The sequence below is a fragment of the Vulpes lagopus genome, chromosome 10, assembly GCF_018345385.1.
Source record: "Vulpes lagopus strain Blue_001 chromosome 10, ASM1834538v1, whole genome shotgun sequence".
Classification (NCBI taxonomy): domain Eukaryota; kingdom Metazoa; phylum Chordata; class Mammalia; order Carnivora; family Canidae; genus Vulpes; species Vulpes lagopus.
The window spans coordinates 3303482-3314065 of record NC_054833.1 but is presented as its reverse complement, the minus strand read 5'-3'; the positions used below and the strand labels follow the sequence as shown (position 1 = coordinate 3314065).

At 48.5% G+C, this 10584-nt stretch overlaps 1 pseudogene; it reads right to left on the bottom strand.

Moving 5' to 3' along the window:
* Positions 1–4813: 4813 nt before the first annotated feature.
* On the bottom strand, positions 4814–5673 carry LOC121499904 (annotated as a pseudogene).
* Between the last annotated feature and the right edge of the window lie 4911 nt (positions 5674–10584).

Sequence of the window (10584 nt, the reverse complement as noted above, 5' to 3'; positions counted from 1 at the left end):
TGCGTCACACGCCCCTAAGCGGAAACGCCCAAGACGCTCTGCGGCTGCGCAGCGCGCGGGCCGCCACCATCTGCGCCGGGCCGGGGGGGGCGGGGAAAGGCTGGACGCCCCAAGTGGTTCGCGGCTGTCAGCACAGAGGAGGCAAGGGCGGGGGAAGAGGGTGCGAGGGAGCGCGGCTAAGCGGAGGCTGGGAAGGGAAGCTTCTGAGCGGATCTTCCCGCTTCAAAGAGGGAGTGTGAGAAGAGAGACTCCCCTCTCGCGCAGCTTGAGGCTTCCACGGAGCGTGGCAAGGGACCGCCCAGGCTCCCCCCGCCCCCTCCGTCAGGAGGTCCCAGCGCCTGAACTGGCTCCTCGCCCCTCCCCGCACGCGCGTCACCAGGCCACGCCCCCTGGCGCTCGCAGAGAGCACCCGGATGGACACGCTCTTCCGGGGTCCTGGTTAGACGGTCGGATAGGTCCGGCAGCGAGGCCGCGCCCAGGCGGCGGAGGCGGGGGCGGAGTCAGGGAGGCACTGGGAAGTCTGCGTGGGAAGGTCGGCGGGAACGACCGCGTTCGCCTCGCTGCGCTTCATTTACAGCCTCGGCGGGGATACGAAAACGAGCGAACGCGGGACGGCCAGCGCCCGCTCTGCGAGCTCCGTCCTGCTGCGGAGAGTCCCCCCGGCCACGTGCGCGGGCGTGAGGGCGGGCCTCGAGCGCCGACGGAGGTCACCTGCGCCGCGGAGCCAGCGCGGCTGCCGGGACGGCGGAGAGCGACAGGGCACCTGCCCCGCGACTTTGTGCGCCCCGTGTCACCGGACGGGGTGTGCCGGGGTCCCCCGGGACCTCAGACCCAGGCCCCGGTGTCCCCCCCCCCGTATCACCGGACGGGGTGTGCCGGGGTCCTCCGGGACCTCAGACCCAGGCCCCGGTGTCCCCCCCCCCGTGTCACCGGACGGGGTGTGCCGGGGTCCTCCGGGACCTCAGACCCAGGCCCCGGTGTCCCCCCCCCCGTATCACCGGACGGGGTGTGCCGGGGTCCTCCGGGACCTCAGACCCAGGCCCCGGTGTCCCCCCCCCCCGTGTCACCGGACGGGGTGTGCCGGGGTCCTCCGGGACCTCAGACCCAGGCCCCGGTGTCCCCCCCCCCGTGTCACCGGACGGGGTGTGCCGGGGTCCCCCGGGACCTCAGACCCAGGCCCCGGTGTCCCCCCCCCCCGTATCACCGGACGGGGTGTGCCGGGGTCCCCCGGGACCTCAGACCCCGGCCCCAGTGTCCCCCCCCCCCCCCCGTGTCACCGGACGGGGTGTGCCGGGATCCCCCGGGACCTCAGACCCAGGCCCCGGTGTCCCCCCCCCCCCCCCCCGTGTCACCGGACGGGGTGTGCCGGGATCCCCCGGGACCTCAGACCCAGGCCCCGGTGTCCCCCCCCCCCCCGTGTCACCGGACGGGGTGTGCCGGGATCCCCCGGGACCTCAGACCCAGGCCCCGGTGTCCCCCCCCCCCCCCCCCGTGTCACCGGACGGGGTGTGCCGGGGTCCTCCAGGACCTCAGACCCAGGCCCCGGTGTCCCCCCCCCCCCCCCCCGTATCACCGGACGGGGTGTGCCGGGGTCCTCCAGGACCTCAGACCCCGGCCCCAGTGTCCCCCCCCCCCCCCCCCCCGTGTCACCGGACGGGGTGTGCCGGGGTCCTCCAGGACCTCAGACCCCGGCCCCAGTGTCCCCCCCCCCCCCCCCCCCCCGTGTCACCGTACCGGGTGTGCTGGGAACCTCCAGGACCTCAGACCCAGGCCCAATGTGTTGCACCATATTTGGAAAACACGAAGAGGGTACTGTTGGTAGTTGGCCCTGTTCGCTGAATACACGTTGAGAGCCATTTTTCAGAGCTCCGATGTGCCGCTAACACAGTTTTGTGACTAATGAGCAAAGGTCACTACTTGTCAGAAGTAAAGCTATGCTGTATGGTAAAATTTAGAAGTCTATTGTGTCTTCAAATGATGGCCCTTGGGAAAATCAAAATAACTTATCTACATAGTAACCATTTGTCCCCCAACCATGAGCCAAAAGAATAATTGGGAGCCACCTTTCCATATAAATTCTTGTCCAGAACTGAAGGATGAGAGTCCTGCGGTTTCCATATTTTCACTAACCTTGAAAAAATGAAGCTAATGAGGCACCTGGGTGGCTCAGTGGTTGAGCGTCTTGCCTTTGTCTCAGGGCTGATCCCCGGGGCCTGGGACTGAGTCCCGCATTGGGCTTCCTGGGGAGAGCCTGCTTCTCCCTCTGCCTGTGTCTTTGCCTCTCTCTGTGTCTTTCATGAACAAATAAATAAAATCTTTAAAACAAAAAAAGATGAAGCTAACATTTTGCTAGGGCTTCCCTGATGTATTTTCACAATCACATCCTAATGATAATTGTAGATGTTCACATTTGAAGATTTATAACATTTTGTTACCCCCCACAAAATGATAAAAAAATTAATGCTGGTTCATGCCCTTTTCTACCACAAACATTTTTTTTTTGTTACAGCAAATTATAAATTCTCATCTGTACAAACATATCACATTTGTAAGACCAACGTTCAAAAGTAAAAACGAGATGGGATCTCTCATTACCAGAGGTCCAGTGGCTGCAACTGGCAAGGGGATGTTCTGCTCTCAAGTGGGATACCGCGGCATACACAGCTAGTAAAACTAGAATCTCCATCCTCACAAAACGGGACAAAACCTAACGGGCAAAAAAAAACCCAACCAAGATTCACATGAGAAACTGACAGTATCCAAAAAAAAAAGGAAAAAAAGAATAAGAAAAAAACCTAACAGTATCCTGCACTCCAGTCGATGGATATCATTTTGTCATTGTCACCTTACTTAAAACGAAGTAAAGGACTAAGAGAAGGAAACCATAGCAGTATATAAAAGAAAATACAGGAGATCCCTGGGTGGCGCAGCGGTTCGGCGCCTGCCTTTGGCCCAGGGCGCGATCCTGGAGACCCGGGATCGAATCCCACATCGGGCTCCCGGTGCATGGAGCCTGCTTCTCCCTCTGCCTGTGTCTCTGCCTCTCTCTCTCTGTGACTATCATAAATAAATAATAATAAAAAAAATTAAAAAAAGAAAATACACATTTGTTACACAGTGTATTTAAATTGGTTGCATTAAAATAACGATATTAAAATTTCATCACAGGTTTTAAAACCAGGACAATACTGCTCTTTGATTTTTTTTTTTTTTTAAGATTTATTTTAGAGCATGAGCAGAAGGGGCAAAGAGGGAGGGAGAGAGAATCTCAAGCAAACTCCACAATGAGCATGGAGCCTGACTCAGCGCTTGATCCCACCACCCTGAGATCATAACCCTAGCAGAAATCAAGGGTTGGACACCCAACCAACCAACTGTGCCACCTAGGCACCCCTGATTTTCTTTAAAACTGCAACGTAGTGACTCTGTTGGTCATATGCATGATTGTTGCTGCAATGTGCTACTTAAAATAAAGGTTACCAAATAAGCTAGGGATCCCATCTGCAAGTTCCAACCTTTCTTCTTTCCACTTCAATAGGCATCACTGATAAATCAATCTTATGTATAATTCCTTACGGCTAACCCTTTTTTGGGTAAGATTTTATTCATGAGAGACAGAGATGGAGACAGAGGGAGAAGCAGGCTCCTTGCGAGGAGCCTGATTTGGGACTCGATCCCAGGATCCCGGGATCATGACCTGAGCCAAAGGCAGATACTCAACCACTGAGCCACCCAGGTGTCCCACCCTTTTACCTTTGGTAAGATTACTTAGTCCTCTACAACTTTTTAATATTGGGAACTATTTAAAATATTCTTAATGCATAAAAATAAAGACTTTGGCTTTTTTTTTGGTAAATACTTATAATATTTATTTTTACTCAAAGTGGAAGCTCAACTTTACCCCTAAAATATAGCTCTGCTGGACAGCAGTGAATGGGCTCTGCTGGGAATTCTGACAGGAGAGCCTACTTCTCATCCCCAGCCCAAGCACAGACCACCATGTTCTTGATCTCTAAGACAGACCAGTACTGAGAAGTAGCAGGTGAATGGCTTGAAAAACAAAGGGAGATCGGTTTGCTTCCCATACTGTTTTATATTCCAGTAAATTCGCTTTGAATACAAATTCCTGTTCAGATACTTCTGCCTCGTTGTTTTCAGGGGTTTGTATGGGGCTAAGGGAGTCACAGGAGAACAGAGTGCAACATTTCCTTGACTTCAGCCTAACTGCAAGACAACTCTTCCCTAGGAATGTTTTTTCCCCCTATTTTTCTCAAAATCACCTTCCACAGAACTCTGCCTGGACGTGCTCCTTGGTACCCTTGAGACTAGTGAAAAATATACTGATTGGAAACACAAAGTTCCCTTTGCTCCTTTGACCTCTGCCCCTGCCCTTGCCTAAGTACAGATGAAATACACAAGCCATAGACACTGCTTAAAGTTCAATTTCAAACGTCTTCCTTCTGTAAGTTACTGGAGAAAGGGTTGGTGGAGAGGTTGGATACGCTGCTTGGACTTGGTTTTCTTTTTTTTTTTTTTTAAATTATTATTATTTTTTTAATTTTTTATTTTTTATTTTTATTTATTTATGATAGGCACACAGTGTGAGAGAGAGAGAGGCAGAGACACAGGCAGAGGGAGAAGCAGGCTCCATGCACCGGGAGCCCGACGTGGGATTCGATCCCGGGTCTCCAGGATCGCGCCCTGGGCCAAAGGCAGGCGCCAAACCGCTGCGCCACCCAGGGATCCCGGACTTGGTTTTCTAATGCAGCCCCCGGGCTTTGAAAGGATCTACCAGGCAGGTGCCTGCAGGAAACTATCTCCTGAGGCCACCCCACCACCGTCTGTCTATACCACTGAAAGCTACAGAACCGCTGAGGTGCTGAGCAGGTGGCTTAAGGAAGGGACTAGCAGTATCTCTGCTTGCCTCATACTGAGGGACTGTCTTTTGCCAGACCAAGCTGGGAGGCTGAGAGGGGTGTCAAACAGAGCCCAACATGTTGGCTACATCTGGAAGGGGGTGATACCCACCCCAGGCCCATTTGGGGCTGGGTAGGGCATCCCATTGGCCACAGGACAGGACAGGCAGGGACAAAGGCTGGCGGCTGGGGTGCGCCCACACCCACTAGCATGGGCTGAATGGTGAGGGATGCATTCTCTGGGAATGGCTGTGCTGGCAGGGTCGTGGCAGTGGGTGGAGGAGGCTGCAGAACTGGCTGTGTCAGGACAGGTGAGGGCTGGGGCTGCTAAGCCTGGATGCCCTCGGGTCCCTCTTCTAACCAATGGTCAGCCTCAGAGGGAGTGCATCTGTGACCAGCCTGGGAGAGACCTGGAGATGCAGCACCAGAAGACTGACCCCACTCCATCCTCAAATGTGTGACTGCAGTTCCCTTGTTAGTGGCATAGGGGGCATGGGCTTAAGGGTGAGTCTCACGCACAAGCGCAGAAGCTGTTGCTAGGGGTGCAAAGAGCAGTGGGGTCTGGCTCAGCAGGAGGCACTAGGAAGGCCAAATCCTGCTTGAAAGGCAGGAGACTGCGATGCTACCACTGTACTGATTTGGTCCTTGGGGCAGACAAGAGGGGATCCTCAGAGGGCGTGCTGAAGGCACAGTGATCTGTGAACCCAGGGAGCTGATGTTCTTTGCTCCCCTCCTGCTTCTGGCACTTTCTTGCCATCTTGGAATTTGTTTTTTACGATCTCCTCTCTTGCTCCATGGCTGTTGTGATACGGAAAGGCCCTTCTCTCGTAACTGGCATCAAAAGTAGCAGTCACTTCATCATTTCCATGTTGCATCTCCTGCTTCTGTTTCACTTCTGAACAGGCCACAGAATCACAGCCTTCCACACGGCTCAGCCCATCACCTGTGTCCATGATGGCCAGGGGGCTGGGACAGACCCCGCACCCAGCGCCCAACCGTCTCTGCCAGAGAGGCTCTATCAAAGTTCCTCACCGAGGCCCAGGAAGAAGCTTTTTCTATTGTTTGCTCAACTATGAGGTCCTTAGTTCTTTCATCCACCTGCTGGACACCCACAGGACTACCTTAACTGCTTGCTTTCCAGTTTTTCCAAAGAAGCCTTTGAAGAACTTCTTTTTTTTTTTTTTTAAGATTTTATTTATTTATTCATGAGAGATAGAGAGAGAGAGAAAGAGAGAGAGAGGGATCCCTGGGTGGCGCAGCGGTTTGGCGCCTGCCTTTGGCCCAGGGCGCGATCCTGGAGACCCGGGATCGAATCCCACGTCGGGCTCCCGGTGCATGGAGCCTGCTTCTCCCTCTGCCTGTGTCTCTGCCTCTCTCTCTCTCTCTCTCTCTCTCTCTGTGACTATTATAAATAAATAAATTAAAAAAAAAAAAAAAAAAGAAAGAGAGAGAGAGGCAGAGACACAGGCAGAGGAAGAAGCAGGCTCCATGCGGGGAGCCCGATGTGGGACTCCAGGATCACGCCATGGGCCGAAGGCAGGCGCCAAATCACTGAGCCACCCAGGGATCCCAGGAAGCTACATCTTCCAGGACTAACCCCTCCATCTGTCTGCCACTAATGTGGACCACTGGCCCTCCAGAACATAATCATCTTTCTTTCTCCTTAAACTTTGTTATGGCTTGTTCATTTCAATTTTCACAAACTGGCTCTGCATCTTGGCTGAGCCCTTTACAAGCTGTGGGACTCCAAACGAGTTTCATACTTCCCTGAGTCTCGGGTTTCTCATCTGTCCTCACTGAGGTGTCTGAGGGTGGCTTGCAAGCCAATACTCCAATCTATGGATGTGCTGGAAAGTCTTGTGTTGCAATGGCAGCTCTGCTGGACCTCCTCCCTGGAAGCCCCAAGCCTGCCCTTGCCTCCGACCAGTTCCAGCACCACTGTCTCTATCTCGGCCACCAGTTGCTACCAAGCACCACCATGGGCCACCACCTCCTCTGTGACAACAGGCTCCTGGTTCATCCTTCTTGATCTGGCCCTCATTTGTACCCATGGTCATCTCCATAGAAGAGTTTTTCTAATAACAGCTACAAGTGTAATTTACACACCATAAACACACCTAAAGTGTACAATTTGATGGTTTTTAATATTTTCAGGGTTGTCCAATCATCAACACAATGTTAGGACATTTTCATCACTCAAACAAGAAACCCTGTATCCATTAGCAGGTACTCCCCTTCTTCTTCCTCGTATTAGGCAACCACTAGTCTATGTTCTATCTCTGTAGATTTGCCTTCTCTTATATTTCATATAAATGCAATCACATGATGTGTGTCCTTTTGTGACTGGCTTCTAAGCATAATGGTTCATTCATGTTGTGTTGTAGGATGTGTCAGTACTTCGTTTCTTTTTAATGCTGAGTGATAGTCCACCAAATATTTCATTTTTTAAAAAGGAAAATTGGTATGTAACACTATATAAGCTTCAAGTCTACATTATAATTTGATGTTTGTATATACTACAAAGTGATAACCACCATAAGTCTAGTGATTACCCATCACCATATATCTGAGCCCCTTTACCCATTTTGCCCAGCCCCGAACCCCCTTCCCTTCTGGCAACCACGACTCTGTTCTCTGTATCTATGAGTGTTTTGTTTTTTAGATTCCACCTGTAAGTGAAATCATGTATACAGAATTTGTCTTTCTCCATCTATATACCACATCTTCTTTACCCATTCATCTATGGATGGACACTGGGGGCTGGTTCCATAACTTGGCTATTGCAAACTATGCTGCCATAATCATAGGGGTGCATATAACTTTTCAAATTATTGTTTTCATATTATTCAGATAAATGGTCTTTGGTTTATTCAGTCACCAGCTGATGGATATTTAAGGGTTTTTTTCCTGCTTTTTGGCTATAAAGAATAATATCGTTAGGAGCATTTGTATAAAAGTTTTTGCAGAGACATATGTTTCCAATTCTCTCTGAGGAGAGATGAATTGACCTAGCAGTGAAATTACTGGGATGAATGTTACTTTTAACCATTTGAGAAACTGCCAGGCTGTTTTCCAAAGTGATGGCACCATTTTACATTCCTTTTTTTTTTTTTTTTTAAGATTTTATCTATTTATTCATGAGAGACACACAGAGAGGCAGAGACACAGGTAGAGGGAGAAGCAGGCTCCATGCAAGGAGCCCAACGTGGGACTCGATCCCAGGTCCCCAGGATCACACCCTGGGCTGCAGGTGGCGCTAAACCGCTGTGCCACGGGGGCTGCCCCCATTTTACATTCCTACCAGCAGTGTATAGAGACTCCAATTTCTTCACATCCTTGTTATTATCCCTCCCTTTGGTTCTAGTTATCCTAGTGTATGTGAAGTAGTATTTTGTGGTGGTTTTCATTTATCTTTCCCTAATGATTAAGGATGTTAAGCATCCTTTCATGTACTTTTGGCCATTTTTCTATTTTTTTGGAGACATTTCTCTTCAGAGATCTGCCCCCCCCCTTTTTTTTAACTTGGGTTGTCTTTTTTTTTTTTTTTTTTTTAATTATTGAGGTGTAAGAGTTCCTTATTCTACAGATAAGTCCCTTTTCAGATATATGATTTCAAGTATCTTCTCCCATTCTCTGGGTTGTGTTTTCACTTTCTTGGTGCTATTCTTTGGAACACAGATGGTTTAAAGTTTGATGAAGTCCAATTTATCTTCTTTTTTTCTTTTGTTGTTGCTTGTGCTTTTGGTCTTATCTAAGAAACCACTGAAAAGTTTTTACACTATTATAATCTTGAATCATGAAGAAACAGGCTGGAGCAGACGTCGAGGTAAAAAAGGAAGTTTTCCATTTCAGCTACTATGAAACAGAATTGGAGATGCCTTGGTCATAGCTGAACAAATCTTTTTGACACTATGTGCTGTGGATCTATGTCAGGTCTCAGTGAGATAAGCCAAGAAATATCAGGAATGTGCCCTGGAGGCAGAAAACACTTAGAGCTTAATTTTCTCTAGAGTTTGGAAGGACTGTAAAATGGGAAGGGTAATCAAAGTAAATAAATTTTTAAAAAGCCATGACCGTAATGTTTTGATGAAATCCAGATAAAAGTCAGATAGAACTCAGTTAAAATTTAGCTTCATTAACTATGGAAAAACCACTCAATCACGTTAGAAATGGCTTCTTTGAGTTTAGGCTGTTTAAAACCATAGGTGAAGATAGTGGCACCTTGATTAAAATAATCTGCTTAATTTCCCCTTGGAGGGTTTAAGTTGTGCCATTAAATACATTGTGTAACATTTCCTTAGTTGAAAAGCAGGTACCACCTCAGGTTACACTTTTAACAAAATAATACTTTATGAAGATTCTGTTCCAGTCTTGTCCCTGAAGAAACAGAATCTGGAGGGTTCTAAGGCTAACCTCCTGAACTCTAGGCAAACCAGCTCTTCTGTGTTCATTCCAAGTCAGGAAATGATTACTCAAGCATATACTTATGTAGCCTAAATATACAACAAGAAAGCCAATGAAGTATTGAACAATTTTTCATTGTTCTAAAAAGAACTAGCCAGAGAATTTACCTTTAAAATACACATTGTCTGCAGACATCTTCTTTTGCCTTAGAAGAATCTGGTTTTCTCAACATCTTCCCTCATGTTTATGGCCAACAAGCATGCTAGATTTCAGGAATTCTCAAATATTTTGTCCCTTCATTAGTGCTGTGAAGTTTATGGGACACAGTCTTGACTTTTGGTCATATTTATGATACAAAGATTAATAAACACGATACACGTCCACACGGGACAGGTTTATGCCTAAACCATCCAGGCGTGCAGAACTACCCCTGAGACTCTATAGTTTGATTCTAGATGCAGCAGCACCAGGGACCTGGTCTCCAAATTTCAACCATATGGGTTTATCACCTAAAATAATTATGATAATATGTGCTAATACAATTGCATAGTCCAACAGGGCTTATTCATGATATGTACTCTAGCACAGACAGCCCTTCCATCCACAGCAGAGCCATACGGTTACTAAACAAAAATGATATAAAAAGGAGACGGAAACTATGTTTTGAGGCCTTTGCTGGGGTGGGGGTGGAGGAGTAGGAAGTTTATTGGTTCCTTCCCTCTAGTCTGAGCCTAATTTCATGTGGGCCCAAGTTGTGGAGGTCAGTACTCATTTGCACGCTGATATTGGACTATTTGTTTACTGACGGCCTACCTAAAGCAAGACAGAGGCTTGGAAGATGAGATTTGGCCAGGTAACCAGCACTATCCCCAATTTTGGAACATGGTGGAGAATCTATGGAATATACACGTGAATCCTCATACCATACCATGGATTTTCTTTTTATTTTTTTTAACTTATTTTTCTTTTCCCACTCCCTTTCTCTCTTTCATTTTTTATTTCTATTTCCCGTGCTTCATGCCTACCAGTATTATCCAAAGATATTACTTAGCCCCTCCTTGTTTATATTTTTGGTTAAAGATGTACAAACTGATATCCAAACAAATCTGCTGGTACCATTTGAGAAGGGATTTATTTAGTTTTCCTTGAACCCTTGCTCCTACTGACTTTTGCCTCTTGACTATTGCTTAATTTCAACTCAAAGATCTTCCTTTTTTTTTTTTTTAAGATTTTATTTAGTTATTTGAGAGAGAGAGTGACTGAA